The sequence below is a fragment of the Rutidosis leptorrhynchoides genome, chromosome 4 (assembly GCF_046630445.1).
Source record: "Rutidosis leptorrhynchoides isolate AG116_Rl617_1_P2 chromosome 4, CSIRO_AGI_Rlap_v1, whole genome shotgun sequence".
Lineage (NCBI taxonomy): Eukaryota > Viridiplantae > Streptophyta > Magnoliopsida > Asterales > Asteraceae > Rutidosis > Rutidosis leptorrhynchoides.
In genome coordinates this window covers 285062251-285085137 of record NC_092336.1, presented here as the reverse complement: position 1 = coordinate 285085137, position 22887 = coordinate 285062251, and positions in this window count along the sequence as shown.

The following is a 22887-nucleotide window of genomic DNA, read 5'->3' as shown; positions in this document are numbered from 1 at the left end:
GACATAAATTGAGAAACAAACCAAAATGTTAAAATTCATTTAAAATGGAATAGAGGACAATAAAAAGGAAAATAAAAGCCAAGTGTGGGAAAAATTACCAAGTTATCTTAAACATATGTCACATATTTCTGTAACAAATAACTGAAAATACTTTTGCTTTGGACTAAACTAAACTATTTTACCCGATGAAAGAAAAGAAGAGATGGATCTACACGATGAATCAATTCCATCATTAAAAGGAAGTAAAGTCTTCCGGAAAAAAAACGCGCTTCTTGATTTAGGTCAGGAAGTTGTCGTCCAGACCAGCTGTAGGTTGACGAAAAACCTAGAAAAGTCATCACTAAAATTAGCAGGAAATCCACGGACCTCAGCATTAAACAGGGTCGCCAAGTGGTCAGATTTATCCTAACCATGAGAAGGATTTATCTCGTAAAATGGGGGGGGCACCGTGCAAATTAGCTGGATAAGACTAATGAATCAGATTCCCAGAAAGGATAATCTCCTTAAAGATTAAAAATCAGCTTTTAAGACTGATATTACTCAATCCTTGAGATTGACCTTAAAGATTGAGAATTTAAACTCATGGAATTCAATGATATCTAAACTCGAGCTTGAACGAGAAAATATTTTGATCAAATTATAAACCGATTTGTTTTCTGAAAACCCATTTTCAATGCGTTCATTACCATTGAACGTAAAATCCTAGGAATTCACCTGGAATTCATTAGGTCATCTGAACCAAATCGGGTGTCAACCGTAAGAACGGTGGTTGCATAGCATGGTTAAAGACAAGACCTTGTGCCAGACCGACAAATTATAAGGGTGAGCTTTACTATTGCTCCTACAAAGGATAGTAATTGCGTCCGACACGTTATAGACCATAATTAAAAGCATGTCAGGGGACATTGCCTTAACAGTTGCTTGTTCAACGCTTTCCTTTACAATCGGACGGTAGTTTACCGAAAGGTAATATACGGGACAAGTAAACTGGACGTGTTGCTTTCCTAATACAAGGTTAGCAAGTGGGTGACACAAAACCGCAAGTTTTGAGCTAAAATTTTCAAATCTGAAACCCACCAAGCCCACAAAAATATTTTGCAAACACCGGTGAAGGGTTATTCCGGAAAACTTATCTAGGGTAAAAACTAGATTTAATTTTCAAAAGATCAAATGTTTTCATAAAGATCCAATTTCCTTAATGGATCTAAATTTTATAGTCATGTGGGACTGTAAACCACATCATTACTACCATTGTTTATACCGCCGTATTGAAATCACTGATGTACAAAGTGTGAAGAATAAAGAAGTGATTCTTGTATTTCAAGACTATATTGCTTGAGGACAAGCAACGCTCAAGTGTGGGAATATTTGATAATGCTAAAAATGAACATATATTTCATAGCATTATTCCTCAAGAAAGACAAGCTTTTTGTTGCAATTGTCCTATTTACAAGTGATATTCGTTTAAATAATAAAAGGTGAAGACAAAAGACAAAAGACAGATTTGACGAATTGAAGACGCAAACGACCAAAAAGCTCAAAAGTACAAAATACAATCAATGAGGTTCCAATTATTGATAAGAAACGTCTCAAAATTACAAGAGTACAAGATTCAAAATGCAAAGTACAAGATATTAAATTGTACGCAAGGACGTTCGAAAATCTGGAACCGGGACCAGAGTTAACTCTCAACGCAACGGACTAAAAATTACAAGTTAACTATGCACATAAATAAAATATAATATTTAAATAATTCTTATAATTATTTATATATTATATTATTATTTATAAACGTCTGCAAGAAAGAAAACAAAGAAATGTGACTTCTCCCAGCTGGCCATGCGATCGCATGGCCTGGAGGCACAAAAACCATGCGATCGCATGGCTCTGAAATCCAGCCCAGGTCCTATAAATTCAACGCGTTTTGGCCAAAATAAACACATCCTATCTCTCTATCTTACAAACGTAATATATATATATATATATATATATATATATATATATATATATATATATATATATATATATATATATATATATATATATATATATTATAATTTTAATTTTAATTTTAATTTTAATTCTAATAATAAGGGTATGTTAGCAAATGTTGTAAGGGTGTAAGTCGAAATTCTGTCCGTGTAACGCTACGCTATTTTTAATCATTGTAAGTTATGTTCAACCTTTTTAATTTAATGTCTCGTAGCTAAGTTATTATTATGCTTATTTAGTCCGAAGTAATCATGATGTTGGGCTAAAAATATTAAAATTGGGTAATTGGGCTTTGTACCATAATTGGGGTTTGGACAAAAAAAACAACACTTTTGGAAATTAGACTATGGGCTATTAATGGGCTTTATATTTGTTTAACTAAATGATAGTTTGTTAATGTTAATATAAAGATTTACAATTGGGCGTCCCTATAAATAACCATATACACTCAATCGGACACGATGGGCGGGGTATTTATATGTACAAATAATCGTTCATTTAACCGGACACGGGAATGGATTAATAGCCACTAGAATTATTAAAACATGGGTGAAATTATGTACAAGGACACTTGGAATAATTGATAACAAAGTATTAAAAACTTGGGTTACACTCAGTCGACATTCTGGTGTAATTATTAAACAAAGTAATAAAACCTTTTTACAGTTTAAGTCCCCAATTAGTTGGAATATTTAACTTCGGGTATAAGGATAATTTGACGAGGACACTCGCACTTTATATTTATGACTGATGGACTGTTATGGACAAAAACCAGACGGACATATTAAATAATCCGGGACAAAGGACAATTAACCCATGGGCATAAAACTAAAATCAACACGTCAAACATCATGATTACGGAAGTTTAAATAAGCATAATTCTTTTATTTCATATTTAATTTCCTTTATTTTATATTTAATTGCACTTCTAATTATCGCATTTTTATTGTTATTGTATTTAATTGCACTTTTAATTATCGTACTTTTTAATTATAGCAAGTTTATTTTATCGCACTTTTATTATTCGCAATTTCATTATCGTTATTTACTTTACGCTTTAAATTAAGTCTTGTATTTATTTATTATTTTACATTTAGTTTTAACTGCGACTAAAGTTTTAAAATCGACAAACCGGTCATTAAACGGTAAAAACCCCCCTTTATAATAATAATATTACTTATATATATATATATATATATATATATATATATATATATATTTGTATTTTTATAAAAGTAAACTAATATAGCGTTAAGCTTTGTTTAAAGATTTTCCCTGTGGAATGAACCGGACTTACTAAAAACTACACTACTGTACGATTAGGTACACTGCCTATAAGTGTTGTAGCAAGGTTTAAGTATATCCATTCTCTAAATAAATAAATATCTTGTGTAAAATTGTATCGTATTTAATAGTATTTTCTGCTAAAATATAAAGCTATTTTATATACACCTCGCATAACATCATCTCTCATCTCCAATATGCGGACGACACCATATTCTTTTGTGATTGGAGCTATGAAAATTTGAGAAGTCTCATGAATCTCCTTAAATGCTTCGAATTAACTTCGAGATTAAAGGTTAACATAGGCAAAAGTTGTATGTATGGTATCGGGGTGGAGGAAAATGAGTTATCATCGTACGCTAATTTTTTTGATTGTAGAGTTGGAAAATTCCCTTTCACTTATCTTGGGCTTCCTATCGGGTCAAGAATGAAAAAGTAAAAGGATTGGGAGGTTGTTATCATAAAATTAAAAAAGAAATTGTCAGATTGGAGTGCGCGTTCGGTGTCACTCGGTGGTCGAGTCACACTTATTAAGTCGGTTCTTTCGAGTCTTCCATTGTATTACTTTTCGTTATGCCGTGCCCCGCCATGTGTGATAAAAGAACTTGAGTGTGTGAGGAGAGATTTCTTTTGGGGAAAAACCGGGGAAGGGAAAAAAAATTGCTTGGGTTAAATGGGAAAAATCATGCTTTCATATTCGGATGGTGGGCTCAATCTGGGCTCTTTAAACTGCAAAAATTTAGCCTTATTATGCAAGTGGTGGTAGAGGTTTCATAACGAGTCCAACTCGTTATGGGCCAAAGTCATTACCAGCATATACGAGGCCTGTGGCAGGCTTAATCTCGATATTTCTTCTTTTCAGGGATCATTCTGCAGTACGTGGAAATATATCATTCGTGCAGGTTATGACAACCGGAAATTTCCGAACAAATTTAAACTTTATCTTTATATTATTCCAACACGATAAGCAAAGTTTGTTAAGTTGAATTTCAAAAATTTTAAACTGTGTTCATGCATTCATTTAATCTCAACCAAATTCTGACGATTCACGAACCATTATATAAATATATGTGTATAGGTATATGTATATATATATATTATAACTTGAAAATGTTAACAAATTATTAGATGTATAATACTTTACATGAACGTATTTGTTTCTGTATATGTTCGATATATTTATCGATGAAACTAAAAGATAATATCAAATGATTGAGTTATCAAGATTCATTATGATTACGGGTCTCTGTTGTGAGGTCCACTGTGATTTAAGAAATCTGTCGTTTTTAATGGTATTCGAAATAATTGGTAAAGTGATCTACATGTGAGAACAATGTATCAAATAATGAGAATTAGACAAAAGTTAGTGGAAGACTAAATTTCATAATAATCAATTGATTTAATGGACGAAAACGTTTTTCGATAGAACTTGACTATTTAAAATGACTTTGTTTAAATAACGTAAGTTGGAATATTAATTGATAGTTAACTTGCAACGTGTATTTAAAACGTATTTATGTATATTGAATATATGATTATTTAAGAAAACGATTGTAACACTTGTTTGTTGATTTGATTGATGATTAGGTATATTAACTTGAACGTTTGAGAAATTAAGATGGCACATAAATGAATAATATCAAATTGAGTTCTAGAACGTAAACGTATGTGATATAATATTTTTTTAAATGATATTAAATTATAGATATTAGACTTCAAAATATAATTAGTCTTTGAAAAACTAAATATTATATTATTAATTAAATATTTCAATTACATATTATAAGTACGAATTTATAAATGAAAATATATATATTTTACAATGTGATAAAATATAATATTAATTTAATTATAAGACGTGTCGATTTAAAATAACACTTTTATATTTATATTAGTAAATAACGAGATGATGAATTATTGAAGCAAATGACCATAACACTCAAACGTACAAGTTATATTTTGAGTGACATAGTTTATCGATGTTGTAAGCTTAATTATTTATAAAGGTACGAGTCACGAAACGTAAAGTACTAATTTTCTAAGCGTACATAACGATGTTCGATAAACCGAAACCATGACAAACCATTTTCCAACGTACAAGTCATCGGAACTAATTTTATGCCTTAACTATGCACTAGAATATAATATAATATTATATATATATATATATATATATATAATTATATAAATTAAATACATATTATTATATAATAAAAACTGTCAGCAGTCCACGTTTTAAAACATTTGAGTGCAGGACAGAGGGTCCATGAGATGACCCGTCCTAATCCATAAGGATGAATACAATAACATATGATTACATTGCGAGGTATTTGACCTGTATATGATACATGTTACAAACATTGCATTCGTTTTAAAAGACAAACTTTTGTTACATTGAAAGTTGACAGGCATGCATACCATTTCATAATATCCAAACTTTAAGTGACCTAAACTGTCATTTACTTTAATTATAATCTTTATTGAACTCAACGACTTGAATGCAACTTCTTTTGAAATATGCCATGATTGACTCCAAGTAATATCTTTAAAATGAGCTAATGCACAGCGGAAGATTTTTTAATACCTGAGAATAAACATGCTTTAAAGTGTCAACCAAAAGGTTGGTGAGTTCATTAGTTTATCATCAATATTCATTTCCATCATTTTTAATAGACCACAAGATTTTCATTTCCATTTCTCATAAATATACATCCCATACATAGAGATAAAAATCATTCATATGGATTAAACACCTGGTAACCGACATTAACAAGATGCATATAGAATATCCCCATCATTCCGGAACTCCTTTCGAACATGATAAAATTGAAGTACTAAAGCAGTTCAAATTCTCTGACTGGGGATTGTTAGTGCCCATAGATCTATCTTTAGGATTCGCGTCAATTAGGGGCCAGTTCCCTAATTCTTAGGCTACCAAGCTAAAAGGGGCATATTCGATTCGATAATCCAACCATAGAATGTAGTTTCAGTTACTTGTGTCTATTTCGTAAAACGTTTATAAAAGCAGCGCATGTATTCTCAGTCCCAAAAATATATATTGCAAAAGCATTTAAAAAGTGAGCAAATGAAACTCACGATATTGTATTTCGTAGTAATTAAGCATATGATGGCTTTGAACAATTGCAAGGTTGGCCTCGGATTCACGAAACTAAATTAAGTATATATTTGTATCAATTTAGCATATAATACTTTACATGAACCTCTGTTTAACAATTTAGGTTAAGTCATAGTGTACCACAATCCTAATGCTCGAGACCACTATGCAAAAGTCAACAAAAGTCCATTTGACTCAAAATGATTTACAAAATTTATACATGATTATTATATAGTTTAAATATAATCGTTTTATATTTTTAAATATTTTTAACAGATTTTTATTAGAGTAAATAATATAATTCATTTATTAATAAATAAAATTTTATATTAAAGTTTATATAATAAAAATATACTTTTATATATCTTAAGTAATAAAATTTATAAAGTTCATTAAATATCATAAAAATAATATGATAGGTTTTATTAATGTAATTATATTACACGTAGTAAAATATATTTGTATCACATATTTATTTGATAAAATAATATCGATAATAACAATAATAAGTAAAAGTTGTATTATTTTTTAATAATAATTATTATTATTTTACTTATAAAAATAACAATATTTATATTTACTAAAAATGATTTTATGATAAAACTCTTATTAATAATAATGAAATTTTATATTAACAATGATATTCCTATAAAAAAATAATAATTTTTGTAAAAATGATAGTTTTAATATTAATAATACTTTTAATAATAATAAAGATAAAAATAATGAAAATGATATTTTTATCTAAATCAATACCTTTCGATTTTAATTTCACTATGATACATATACTCATTTTTATCTAATCAATTTTTAATAGCTTTTAGTCGTCTTTTATATCGCGTCCATATTAATAATAGTAATCATAATAATTTAGTGTTACTAATATTAGTTTTAATTATAATAATACTAATGATAAGAAATATTATGATAATGTTAATGATAATACTAATAACTATTTTAATGATAATAATAATAATAATACTAATTATAACTTTTAACGATAATAACGATAGTAATACTAATAAAAATAACAATTTTTAATGATAATACCTTTTATTAATAACGATAATAATAATAATAATAATAATAATAATAATAAAATTAATAATAATAATAATAATAATAATAATAATAATAATAATAATAACGACGATAATAACGACGATAATAATGACAATTTTTTTAATAATAATACAAAAATTTAATTGACTATAACTTCTAATCCGTTCATCGAAACCATTCGATATCTAAATGAAAAGTTCTTAATTTTTCGCTAGCTTTCCAACGACATGCATATCATATACCTTATCTCAACCGCATATGTAACTAGTTCATAATGTATCGTCAACTATTTAACGACAATATTAAATGTACAAGCATGCATAATCCTATTTACTCGAGCACTAGTCAGAAATACACTAATAATATATAAAAGTTAAGTTATGAGTGCTCACGTATCAATATTGAGATTCAATATTGCAGGAAAGGTACGTACACGTAACGGAGATGATAAACACTAGTTTGACCTCACGAGCATACCCCCGAACCGTACCCATAACCTCTAAAGCAATAACCCATAATTTCCTTAGCCCTATCCTACTCGAAAACCAGTTTTGAAAACTCGTTTTAGGTCACTCGAGCAGCACTCTGACATAGTATTTTATGTATACATAATAATAAAACTAATACTACTAATACTAATATTAGTAAGATTAATAATATTATTAATTTTGATAATATGAATAATATATAATATAAATATATATAACAGTGGGTGAGATTATGTATGTGTGTGTTTGTGTCGATCAGAACGAACGAGCTTTATACAATTTTCGTCCAACCACACCCCATGCGATCGCATGGGGTTTCTGGGTTCCTATCATGCGATCGCATGACAACAATATACAGCTGGTATCGATTAAATCCATGCCGACACTCATATATTATTATTATATATATATTATATTTAATTTATATAATTATATAAATATCATATTATACTTATGAGCATCGTTAATTTGTAGTTTTCCTTCCGAATTCTCGTACGTTCTCACTCGACTAGTGTCTCGGTTTTGGTTTCTCGAGCGCACGTTCGTATGTTTAGAAAAACTAACACATTATGTTACGCGACGTGTACCTTTAACAATAATTAGACTTACTCTTCGATAAATTATTTTGTAAAAAAAATGTAACTTGTAAAATTGAGCTTTGTGGTCATTTGCTTCTATAAATCAGTGGCTCGTTGTTTATCAAAATATATTATTTTAAATCAGGACGTTTTATGACTAAGTTAATATATATATATATATATATATATATATATATATATATATATATATATATATATATATATATATATATATATATATATATATATATAGAATTATAACTGTATACATAATATATACGTTTGAAATATTTATCTAATAATATAATATTTGTCATTTCAAAACTATTTATATTTCAAATATTATTATATATAATCATTTACATAATAGAATTTACTATGTTGTAGCACGTTTACGTTTTTGAAACACTATATATATAAATTTATAATATAAAGTTTTAATTGATTTCTTCTAATTTTATATATTCAATTAACCTTTATAATAGATTACAATAACTCGGTTTTTGAAATCATTTTCATATATTCGAAAATAGATCAGTCGAACATTATGAAAACCAGTTCTCCACTATCTTGTGTCTAACCCACAACAATTGACACATTTGTTCTTACCTGTAAATGACTTTACTATTTATTCCAAATATAGTTAAAAATACGAAGATTTCTCAAATCAAAGTGGACCTCTCAATAGAGACTCGTAATCATAATTCAATGTATCTGATAATTCAATCATTTGATATAATATTCAAATCTATTGATAACATATTATGGCAATTACGTTCATGTAAAGTATTATACATCTAATACTTTATTAACGTTTTCAAGTTATTATATATATATATATATATATATATATATATATATATATATATATATATATATATATATATATATATATATTAATGGTTCGTGAATCGTCGAGAACAGTCAAGGGGTAATTGGTCATATGAACCTAATTCAAAGTTTTTGAGATTTCAACATTACAGACTTTGCTTATCATGTCGGAAACATATAAAGATCAAGTTTAAATTTGTTCAAAAATTTCCGAGTCGTCACAGTCCATGCGATCGCATGGCTGTGCCCCTATAATCCCATGCGAGTGCATGACAAGGGGGGATAGACCACATTATAAAGCTCGATCGAATTCTGGTTCATTTTCATATCTGTTTCTCTCGCACTCCTCTCACAGATACACATACATATATTATTATTATTATTATTATTATTATTATTATTATTATTATTATTATTATTATTATTATTATTATTATTATTATTATTATTTTTATTAAGATTATTATTATTATTATTATTATCAATGTTATTATTATTATTATTATTATTATTATTATTATTATTATTATTATTATTATTATTATTATTATTATTATTATTATTATTATTATTATTACATAAAATACTACGATGAAGTCATGTCCAAACGATTTCAAAACTGGTTTTCGAGTGGGATAGAGCTAAGGAAATTATGGGTTATAGCTACGGAGGTTATGGGTAATGTTCGGGGATATGCTCGCGAGGTCAATCTAGTATTTATCATCTCCGTTGCGTCTACGTAATTTCCTGCAATATTGAATCTCAATATTGATACGTGAGCACTCATATCTTATCTTTTATATATTAATAGTGTATCCCTGACTAGTGCTCGAGTATATATGTTTATGCATGCTTGTATGTTTAATTTTGTCGTTAGATAGTTTATGATAAATCATGAATTTAATACATATGCTACTGAGATAAGGTATATGTTATGCATGTCGCTGGAAAGCTGGCGAAAAATTAATAACTTTTCATTTAAAAAGCGTATGGTTTCGATGAATAGATTAATAGATATAGTCAACAGAATTATCATTAATTTTAGTATTATTATTAAAAATGATCATTATTATTACTATCGTCATTATTATTATTATCTAATAATAATTATTATTATTATTATTATCGTTATCGTTATTAATAAAAGCATTATCATTAAAAATTGTTACTGTTATTATTGTTACTATCATTATTATCGTTAAGGTTATTACCAATATTATTATTATTATTATTATTGTTATTATTATTATTATTATTATTATTATTATTATTATTATTATTATTATTATTATTATTATTATTATTATTATTATTAGTATTATCATTAATATTATTATAATATTTATTATTATCATTAAAATGAATATTAGTATCATATAATTATTATAATTACTATTATTATTATCATTATTATGAATGCGATAAAAAAGGACTAAAAGTTATTAAACAAGTCGATTAGGAAATAATGAATATAAGAATCAAAATTCGGTTAAAATATTGTAAGATATTGATTTAGATAAAAATATCGTTTTCATTATTTTTATCATTATTATTATTATTATTAAAAGTATTATTAATATTAAAAATATCATTTTTATTAAAATTATTATTTTTAACAGAAATATCATTGTTATTATAAAATATCATTATTATTATTATTATCATTTTAGTGTTATTATTATTAAAAATTATCATTTTGAATAGAATTATTATTTTTATATAAAATGTTATTATTATTACAATTGATATTAAAAAGCATCGTTATTATTAAAATTATCATGATTAGAATTATCATTTTATCATAATTGATATCATCATTAGTAAATATAAATATTGTTATTATTAGTAGAATAATAATACTTATTATTATTATCACAAAATAATATAACTTTTATTTATTATTATTATTATCAATATTATCTTATCAAATAAATATGTGATACAAAGATATTTTTACCACACGTAATATAATTACATTAATAGTACATACTACTATATTTTATGATATCAAGTGAACTTTATAAATTTTATTACTTAAGATATGTAAAAGTGACCTTGATATATTTATTAATAAATGAATTGTATTATTTACTTTAATAAAAATCTAATAAAAATATTTAAATATATAAAACGACTATATTTAAGTTATGTAATACACATGTATAGATTTTGGAAGTCATTTTGGGTCAAGTTGACTTTCGTTGACTTTTGCATGATAATCTCGAGCATTAGGATTGTGATACACTACGACTTGACCTAAATTGTTAAACAGATATTAACCAACATATAAATATATATACGTAATATAGGTTCGTGAATCTGAGGCCAACCTTACACTTGTTCAATGACATCATATGTATTTTTACTACAAAATACAGAATAGCGAGTTTCATTACTCCCTTTTTAAATGCTTTTGCAATATATATTTTTGGGACTGAGAATACATGCGCTGTTTTATAAATGTTTGACAAAATTGACACAAGTACATGAACTACATTCTATGATAGAATTATCTGGATTCAATGGTTCGATTTCTATAAAGATTGCATTAGCTACCATTGGTGAGATTGTTTTGCATTTTGATTGCATTAGCTACCGTTGGTGAGATGGTTTTGCATCTTGATTGCATTAGCTACCGTCGGTGAGATTGTTTTGCATTTTTGCATTAGCTACTGCCGGTGAGATTGTTTTGCATTTTTCGTATTCCCATCAGGTGTTCTTCATATGAATGATTTTTAGCCGTGAGCAGACGGCATATTATTTGAAAACGAAATCTTTTGGTCTATTAAAATTATGAAATGATTATTTATGATAAACTAATGAACTCACCAACCTTTTGGTTGACACTTTTAAGCATGTTTATTCTCAGGTATTAAACAAGTCTTCCGCTGTGCATTTGCTCATTTTACAGATATTACTTGAAGTCATTCATGACATGTTTCAAAAGATGTTGCATTCGAGTCGTTGAGTTCAACAAGATTATTATTAAGTCAATTATAAATTGGATATATTATGAAGTGGTATGCATGCCTGTCAACTTTTGATGAAATGAAAGTTTGTCTTTTGAAAACGAATTCAATGTTTGTAAAATGTATCATATAGAGGTCAAATACCTCACAATGTAACCATATGTTATTGTATTCATCCTTATGGATTAGGACAGGTCGTCTCATGTGGTATCAGAGCGGTGGTCTTAGCAAACCAGGTCTTGCATTAGTGTGTCTGGACTTCGACTTAGCTATCATGTCAAAAAGTTTTGCTTATCATTTCTTGTCGAAAATTACCTGCTTATCATTCTTAAGTCTAGACACGTTTTAGTGCAATTATTGCATAATTAGTGTATAGACAAAATTCATATCTTAGCATATCTATTACCATAAACTCTGCCCGACAGCTTCTAAAAGTTCCTTCGTAATCTATGGAATCTTTTGGACTATATATAGGTATTCTATGTAATTAGAATATCATCCGAATCGAAAAATCATTTCATATCGAAAATCCTTTAACTGATCGTGTAATATGGATCCTGTACCAAATTCGAATTCATATATTTCTGAGGGCGATTCTGAAGACTCTGAAGGTAGTGTAACCGAAGTGCCCAACTAGTTAATTACACTTCTTTCTGGAGGAGATGGAGATGGGTTCGAGACATACTCATGAAATGCCCCGTTCATATATAATATAAACGATTCACAATAGTTGATTACATCGCGAGGTAATTGACCTCTATATGATACATTTTACAAACATTGCATTCGTTTTTAAAAGACAAACTTTCTTTACATCGAAAATTGACGGCAAGCATACTATTTCATAATACCTCCAACTATAATTGACTTAATAATCATCTTGATGAACTCGAAAACTCGAATGCAACGTCTTTTGAAATATGTCATGAATGACTCCAAGTAATATCTCTAATATGAGCAAATGCACAGCGGAAGATTTCTTTCATACCTGAGAATAAACATGCTTTCAAGTGTCAACCAAAAGGTTGGTGAGTTCATAGGTTTATCATAAAACAATAAAATTCATCATTTTGATAGACCATAAGATTTAAATCATGCATGGTACAAATGGGCCCTAATCCTATACCCACCTGTAATGTACATGCGATATCTTTTAAATACAGTACACCTTTCTCGTGTATGAAATCATCTTTCATAAATCTTGGTAACCGTACACATATCTTGTGCACAAAAATAACATACACATAATCTGTGTATAAAATTATTCTCTCGATACATAACATTCACTTTTCATTGCTTTCATAGCTTGGCTTGGTAACCAACCTTAACATATAATGCGCATAATAATATCCCCAATAATAATCATATAAACTTTGAAGTACTAAACACCACGTCCACTAGCCCTTCCGTCTAGTAAACATTCTGGGTGGGGGTGTTAAACCCGGTAGCTACCTTTAGGATTCGCATCAATTAGGCGTGCACTAATTCTCAAAATTAGTGATGTTCCCTAATTCTTAGGTTACCAAGCAATAATAATAGGGGGAAAAAATTCATATCAATTGTGGCAATTATCTCGTCCACATAATTCAATGGTGGTAATTATCACGTCCACATAATTCATTCGAGGAAAGTTTTGCTTGTGTCTATCTCGTCAAACATTTATAAAAGCATTTCATGTATTCGTAGTTCAAAATGTATTTCAAAAGGATATAATATAGCAGTTGTAAAAGTAGCGCATGTATTATCAGTCCCAAAAATGTAAAGAGTAAAAGGGAATAAAATGAACTCACAATACTGTATTTTGTAGTAAAAATATGCATACGACGGAACTGAACAATGCAGGGTTGGCCTCGGATTCACGAACCTATATCATTTGTGTATATATATTAACACATATAATCGTAATCGAACAAAGTTATATATATTATTATTAATTATTAATTGTTATTTTAGTAATTTATAGGTTTCACTAATAACTTAATTAGCTATATTTATTTTATATACTCTAGATAGATAATTAGTATTTATTATAAAAATATCAATATAGTTATGTTATGTGTACCAAATATATTTTTATATAACTTAATAGTTATTTGATGAGATAATATTAATGATAATAAATATAATGTTAAAAAAAAATACTAATAATGATATTAATAATAAAAATTCTTATAATAATAATGATAATTTTAATAAAAATACTTTTCTTAATAATAATAATTTTTAAAAAACGATAATCCTAATACTCATTTTAATGATAATAATAATAATAAGTATAATATTTATACTAGTATAGTAATAATAGTAACAATAATAATAATAATAATAATAATAATAATAATAATAATAATAATAATAATAATAATAATAATAATAATAATAAGAATAATAATAATAAGAATAAATAAACTACCTTTAAAAGCTTTTCCTAAAAAAAATCCATAGCCCGGGCTAGAACCCATAACCTCCCGCTTAACCTAAACCACTCATAAACCACTCCTCCATTCCTGCTTTTCTGATTAACTTGCAACCCGTTTAAATTTAACCCTCACATTAGTCTGTTTTCGTTTTCTTCTTCTCAAAAAAAATTTCAATCGACCCAACCTCATGTCATATTCTTATACATACCTCACAGAGATAATCCCAACATGCCTCGATCCAGTTGATGGTCGGCCCAACAGGAAGATAATTGGGTCACGGCCCAACTGAAAATTCATTATATCTCGACCCAAACTAGGAATTTAAATGGGTTTTTAAATTCTTGCGTTTTTTATCATTATAGCTTTGTTAATGTGAAGGTGTAATTCAATACGTACCCCTTTGTTAATTTCTTTTCCACCTCTTGCCATCACACCCAATATTTGGTGGCTCCACCATCCACTACTTCACATATCAAATAAAAAAAAAAACGTTCCACTCCACAATCCAAATGCTTAAAGTCTAGTACACTGTATTTGTTTGTTGTTGTATCAATCATTTTCACATCTCATCTTCGTCATTTAAAATATCAAGTGGTCTAATGAAAACAATTAACTAATCGCTCCACTATGCTAAAGAAATGGTAACATGTCGGCCCACTTACACAAGTTAAAAGGGTTTGGTCCGTCCAAAAAAAAAAACAGGAACGACACATAGCCATTACATTCCTTCGTAATCCACTATCGAATAATTTATTGTGAGTGGGGTGTTTATTGATTAAAGGTTGTCGGCCAAAGAGTGATTCTTGATTCCATGTTTATAAATCATGCATTATTGAATACATTAATATATCCAAGTTGTATGAGCTCAATATAAATAACCAAGTACTCAGCAAAAAAATATAGAAACATGTGATTCAAGAATTAATGGAATCAGTTTGAGTTAGTTTGATGCTTTTGTTCAAAAATAGGAAAAGGAATAGTTACAAAGGGAAAAAGAAGAGAAGAGAAAATGAAAATGAAAGTGGTGGTTATTAGGGTGGTGGTGTTTTCAACAGGATCCAACGAATAGAAACATGTAGCAGCTCGTAGTAGGTTCACAATGGCTCGTAGTTGTGACTTCGTTGGTGGTTTTAAACAGGAAAATATGGTTAATTGAAGAAATGGGAGAGAGAGAGAGAGAGAGAGAGAGATTGTGGTAGCGGTTTCATGATGTAGGTGGTTTTAGATTGAATATAGAAGATAGAGAAGAAGATGGCAGTGGTTTCGGGCTGTCTTCGAATGGGTATAAACAGAGACAAGGGTGGTGAAGTGGTAACGGCCGTAAACAGAAGGAATGAAGGGTGGTCGTGTGTGTTAATTCAACAAGGGAGGTAATATATATATATATATATATATATATATATATATATATATATATATATATATATATATATATATATATATATATATATATATATATATATATGGATTGGAGGTAATATATATATATCTATGGATTTATGGATATAACTTGTATGTAGAGATAGTGTTCGAATAAGGGTTCAACTAAGTGTAACAGTGATGTATAAGTGATTGTTTTTGATGGTGTGAATGTGTAAATGAGTTTCCATAGTGGTGATTTCATGTGGTAGTGTAAGGTCGACTGGTTTACAAATCAAAGAAAAAAATGTTCAATTGTTATATATTCATTTGTATCGACATGTTTGATTCATCCAGTACAGAAATAAAAAAAAAAGTGAAAGTGATTGCAAACTGAAATTGTATCTTTCTGAAATTGAAATCGTTATGGTACAGGTTCTAAAGACAGAATCCAAAATTTAAAACAGATCGATTGCTATATGTAACAAACTCGTACGAACCTTTTGATTTTTATATCATATATAATAATTATTATTAGTGACTAATAGATATAGTAATATTAAATATATTAATAATAATAATAATAAATAATAATAATACTAATAATAATAATTATATTAATAATAATTATAATGATAGTAATAGAAAAAAATGGTAATAATAATATTATTCATAATACTAATAATAATACTAATTATAATATTAATATTATTAATGATGATAATAGTATATTGTATTATTTTTATAATATTAATAATGATTTTAATGATAATGGTAATAAAAATAATAATAATAATAATAATATTAATAATAACTAAAATCATAATTTTGACTACTAATTATAATAATAATGATATTACTAATAACAATAATATTAGAAATTAATTGTGTCAAATATCGTATATATATTATATGCATCTAATAATAATACTGATATTAATATAATAATAATGAAAATAATAACATTGATATAACAACTATATTTCAACTTACAATTTAATATACTAATATTACATATTACTAATTATGTAATGTCTAATAATTATATAATATGTATATATATATAATACATATTTATATCTTTTATATATATACTCCAATATGTATATCATAATATTTCTGTATAGAAGTTGTATATATTTATATATAGCTTTAAATTAATAACCACTTTATTATCTTGTATATTACTTCACATTCTAAATATATTTTTTTGATTAACTTTTATTATTACTATATATATTTATAATTATATATATATATATATATATATACATATATATATATATATATATATATATATATGTGTGTGTGTGTGTGTGTGTGTGTGCATATTTATTTACAATTAATTGTTCGTGAATCATCGAGAGCAGTCGATGGTCAATAGAATATATGAAACAGTTCAAACTTTTTTTTGAGACTCAACATTACAGACATTGCTTATCGTACCGAAATCATATAAAGATTAAGTTTAAATTTGGTCTGAAATTTCCGGGTCGTCACAGTACCTACCCGTTAAAGAAATTTTGTCCCCGAAATTTGATAGAGATGGTCATGGCTGACAATAAGTATGTTTTCATGACGCATACGAGCTAGAAATTAGAGTTTTATCATCATTGAGTAATATGGATAAAACAATTCGATTACGCGAAGAGTATAAGTGAAGCTATCACAAAAGTGTGAAAAGAATACATGAAGTTTCGACTTAACCGGTGACGTAGTCACGGTTGATTTTCAGAATTTCAAGGATTTAAAGATAATCTTCGAAATCTATATAAGATTTGATTCTTCGGTAATTTAGGAAATTAGGATCTCTTTAATTAAATGCGAAAATCTGCCTTGATTTCTTTATCAAATATTTCACTATAAATTAACTTCTTCCGTTCAATTACTTTTACCACTCCTATACTCAATTCCCAAATTCAAAAGATTGTGAAAATGCTTAATCCAGTTCTGATCCTTGTCCTTATCCTGACTATTGCCACAATCATTCTCCTTTTCCAACTTCCACCAGAGGAGTCTGTTTACTTCTACTTTGCCCTTGGGGTTATAGTATTTTTAATTCTCCCGTGTCTTTATGTTGCGATAAACATTGATATACACGGATTGTAGTTTAAGTGTTGTTATCGGGTTTTATATTCTCCCTTATATTTCGGAGCTCCATGCTTTTTTTTTCTCTTTAAGTCAAGAGAATAATGGTCTAGAATTTGTAGATATGAGTTTCGGTATGAACATAGTTAATGTTCTAAGAAAGGAATGGTGATAGCACAATCTGAATTGTTAAATTACCAGAATTCAAGAGAAAAGATAGAACTATCAGGAAGATATGTTCTTGATATGTTTGAAGAATAGATAGAATGCAAGAGTCGTGTAATATGACACATGATGACGTTATTGAAGCGACCCATCCTAATCCATCCGGATGAAATCCATATCGATTATAAACGATTCACAATAGTTGATTACATCGCGAGGTATTTGACCTCTATATGATACATTTTACAAACATTGCATTCGTTTTTAAAAGACAAACTTTATTTTCATCGAAAGTTGACATTATGCATACCATTTCATAATACATCCAACTATATTTGACTTAATAATAATCTTGATGAACTCAACGACTCGAATGCAACGTCTTTCGAAATATGTCATGAATGACTCCAAGTAATATCTCTAAAATGAGCAAATGCACAGCGGAAGATTTCTTTCATACCTAAGAATAAACATGCTTTCAAGTGTCAACCAAAAGGTTGGTGAGTTCATTAGTTTAACATACATAATCATTTCATAATTTTAATAGACCACAAGATTTCATATTTCCATTTCTCATAAACATACGTCCCATGCATAGAGACAAAAATATCATTCATATGGATTGAACACCTGGTAACCGACATTCACAATATGCATATAAGAATATCCCCATCATTCCGGGATCCTCCTTCGGACATGATATAAATTTCGAAGTACTAAAGCATCTGGTACTTTGGATGGGGCTTGTTGGGCCCGATAGATCTATCTTTAGAGTTCGCGTCAATTAGGGTGTCTGTTCCCTAATTCTTAGATTACCAGACTAAATAAAAAGGGGCATATTCGATTTCGATCATTCAACCATATAATGTAGTTTCAATTACTTGTGTCTATTTCGTAAAACAGTTATAAAAACAGTGCATGTATTCTCAGTCCCAAAAATATAGATTGCAAAAGCATTTAAAAAGGGATTAATGAAACTCACGCATATAATTATTGTAAAACAGTTAATAAAACATTTGCATGTATTCTCAGTCCCAAAAATGTAAAGAGTAAAAGGGAACAAATGAACTCACCATACTGTATTTTGTAGTAAAAATACGTATAACATCATTGAACAAGTGTAAGGTTGGCCTCGGATTCACGAACCTATATCATTTTGATATATATATTAATACATATACTCGTAATCGAATAAATCTATATATTCTTATTAATGATGTATTTATTATATTTAATGGTTTATAAGTTTCATTATTTATTTATATATTTTTATTTTATATATAGAAATATTAATATATTTAAGTTATGTGTTGTAAATCTATTATTATATAATATCTTTTGTTTGTTAAGTTAATGATAATAATACTATTACTTAGATTTAATAATGATGTTTGAAAATAATTATTTTGATAATATTATTAGTCACTTTGTTAGTAGAGATATTGATAATGATAATAGTGATATTAATAATAATAATAAAATGAGACTACCTTTAAAAATAAGCTTTTAAAAAAAAATGTACGAGACCAGGCTCGAACTCAAGACCTCTCACTTAAACACCAACACCCATAACCATGGCTCTACATAGTCATATCTGATTAAATAAGGGATTCGAATTGTTTTAATCTTCATACGCGACTTCCACAGCAAAATAGAAATGAATGGGTCTCGTCCCCCCACAGATCAACTTCATACGGCCCAACAAACAATACATCTCGGCCCAACATAGAAACTGAATATGGCAGCCCAACAAAAAGGATTCGATAACAAGAGGCTTATTCCTCGTGGTGTTTTTGATGAATTTAAACAGGAACCGGAGAATAGCAGTAGCAACCGAAGGAAACAGAAATATTATCATCATCGTAATCTTCCACCACCATAACATCATCTTGTCGTTAATATCACAGAGTTAATATCATATTACTGTTCATCTTCTCCCTCTTCTTCTTCGTTGAATAGTAAAAGAAACAGAAAGACAAGAAGCTGTAACAACATCGTTACATCGGTAATTTATGATGATATACGGTCTGTGAATCAGCGAGCACAACAGCTAACGAAAAGAATAAGAATGAAGAAAGAAAAAAAAAATAGCAACAGTAATACTTCGGTGTAGGTTTGTTTGTACGCAAGAGTAGGGTTTATGAGGGTGTTCTTTAGTGGGTTACGACTGGAAGCAGCTGCAGTTGATCAACCATATTTTCCATTATCGAATATGCCGTCATACATCAACCATCAATCATCGTAACATCACCGTTTTCACTTATCGTTCCTTGTACTATTTTCATCACGAATTATCTCATCATCAAATTTTCGAGTCATCATCATCATAACAGTTGCAGCTGTAAGTGAATAAGCACGATGATGATAGAAACAGATTGCGAGTAGCGGTAAAATAGTGAGCACGAATGGTTTAGAACAGAAAAAGAGATGCAGCCGATAGGGTGTTTGGTTTATAGATTATTCGAAACAGAAACGGTAAATAGGACTGTAGTAGCAGTCTACTTGTGTTTGGGTTATGTGACCTGCAACAGAAAAATGTAATAGCAATATAGCATGAATGGTGGTGTTGGAAGATGATTCACGAAGGAGATTAGGAGAGAGAGAAAAGAGAGGAAGGTTGTGATGGTTAGGGTGTTGGTGGACGGTGATATTGTGGTGTTTATATAGCAAGAATGAAATAATAAGCGGCTTGTATGTGTGTGGTGTTGGTGATTGTGGGTTCATTGTTGGTGGTATGTGTCGAACCAAACTAAAAGAATGGAAACATAATCGGTAATAACAACAATGATAGCCGTAGATGTGGTTGTGATTCGATTCCAAACAGAGAAAAATATAAACGCAGCAATAGTGGTTCAAATGGGTTCGGTTTTGTGACGGTTTTCATGGTGGTTTGAGGTTGGTTCGAATAGTAGCAAGAGGGATGGTAGTGGTGGTGATGATGTTCCTAACTATATATGTTATATGCAGAATTATATGTATGTGTATAAGTTGTCTATATATATCCAATAACATATGCAAATTGACAAGTAAAATATAATTAACTAATCACGTTAGTATGAAAAGAACACAGTAATCTCGTGCACTAATATTTAAATTAGGTATAGTGAGCCGCCTCCTTTTTGTATTAATGTGCCGACACTTTCACGTGGTAATATATCGCACTCCGTTGTTAATCGTGGCGGATAAAAAGGTCTCAGAAAAATCCCAAACTTTTAAATTAAATGTCTTTATTTATTTAGGTCATTATGGTATAAAATTTAGTCATTAATTTAATAAATAAAAAGTACATCAACTGTCCCTCTCATTTATGAGTAAAATATAAAAAGTGTTAAAATTAAATAATTAGATCCTAAATATACTTTTAATTAATCTATAACTTATATAACTCATTTTTGGATCACCGTTTATTTTAAAATCATATAAGTTTGAATTAAACTTACTTAATATCAATCGAGACATCAAACGAGTATTACAATCATTAAATATTTATTTTCAACATACTTTATTTACATAGATATATTTTAAATAATAATTATATTAATACCCTATTTTTATTTTTTTTATTATTATTAACAATAACATATAATACATCAAATTATATTTCGAATTATTATTTATATATACATACACACATATCTATTTACAATTAATTGTCCGTGAATCGTCGAAAGCAGTCGAATGTCAATTGAATATATGAACATCATTCCAATGTTTTCTAGACTCAACATTACATGCTTTGCTTATCGTATCGAAATCATATAAAGATTAAGGTTAAATTTGGTCGGAAATTCCCGGGTCATCACAGTACCTACCTGTTAAAGAAATTTCGTCCCGAAATTTGAGTGAGGTCGTCATGGCTAACAATAAATATGTTTTCTTGACGAATATGAGTTGATAAATAGAGTTTTATAATTATTGAATAATATAGATAAAACAATTCGATTACTCGAAGAGTACGAGTGAAGCTATCATAAAAGATTGAAATGAGTAAATGCAGGTTTATCTTAACTGGTGACATAGTCAGGGTTGAATTTCGGAATTCAATGGATTTAAAGAAAATCTTTGTAATCTATAAGATTTGATTCTTCGGTAAATAATAAAATTAGGATTCTCTTTAATTTAATGCGGTCATCTGCCTCGATCGCTTCGCTATAAATCAACCTCTTAAGTTCCTTTTATTTTCATCACTCATATACTTTCTTCCTCAATCTATTCTTCTAAGGATTGTGAAAATGCTCTTTAACATCCCGCCTTTTTCCATTTACTTTTCCGTTATACTAATATAAAGTCCGTTATATGTTTATAACATCTCCCGTTGATACGCGTTTTAAATTATCTCGTTTAGGTAATTCACGCACCCGGACGAAAGTTGAGGGACTAAACTTGACAAGGGATCAAACCCTTGACTAGGTCAAAGGGTCAAACCCCTTTCACTCATTCATTATCATCTCCATCTCTCTCTCTTTCTCTCTAGCAAGAACACACACACCATTACCAAATTCATTCAATCATCATCTAAATCCGATCTAGGAGGCT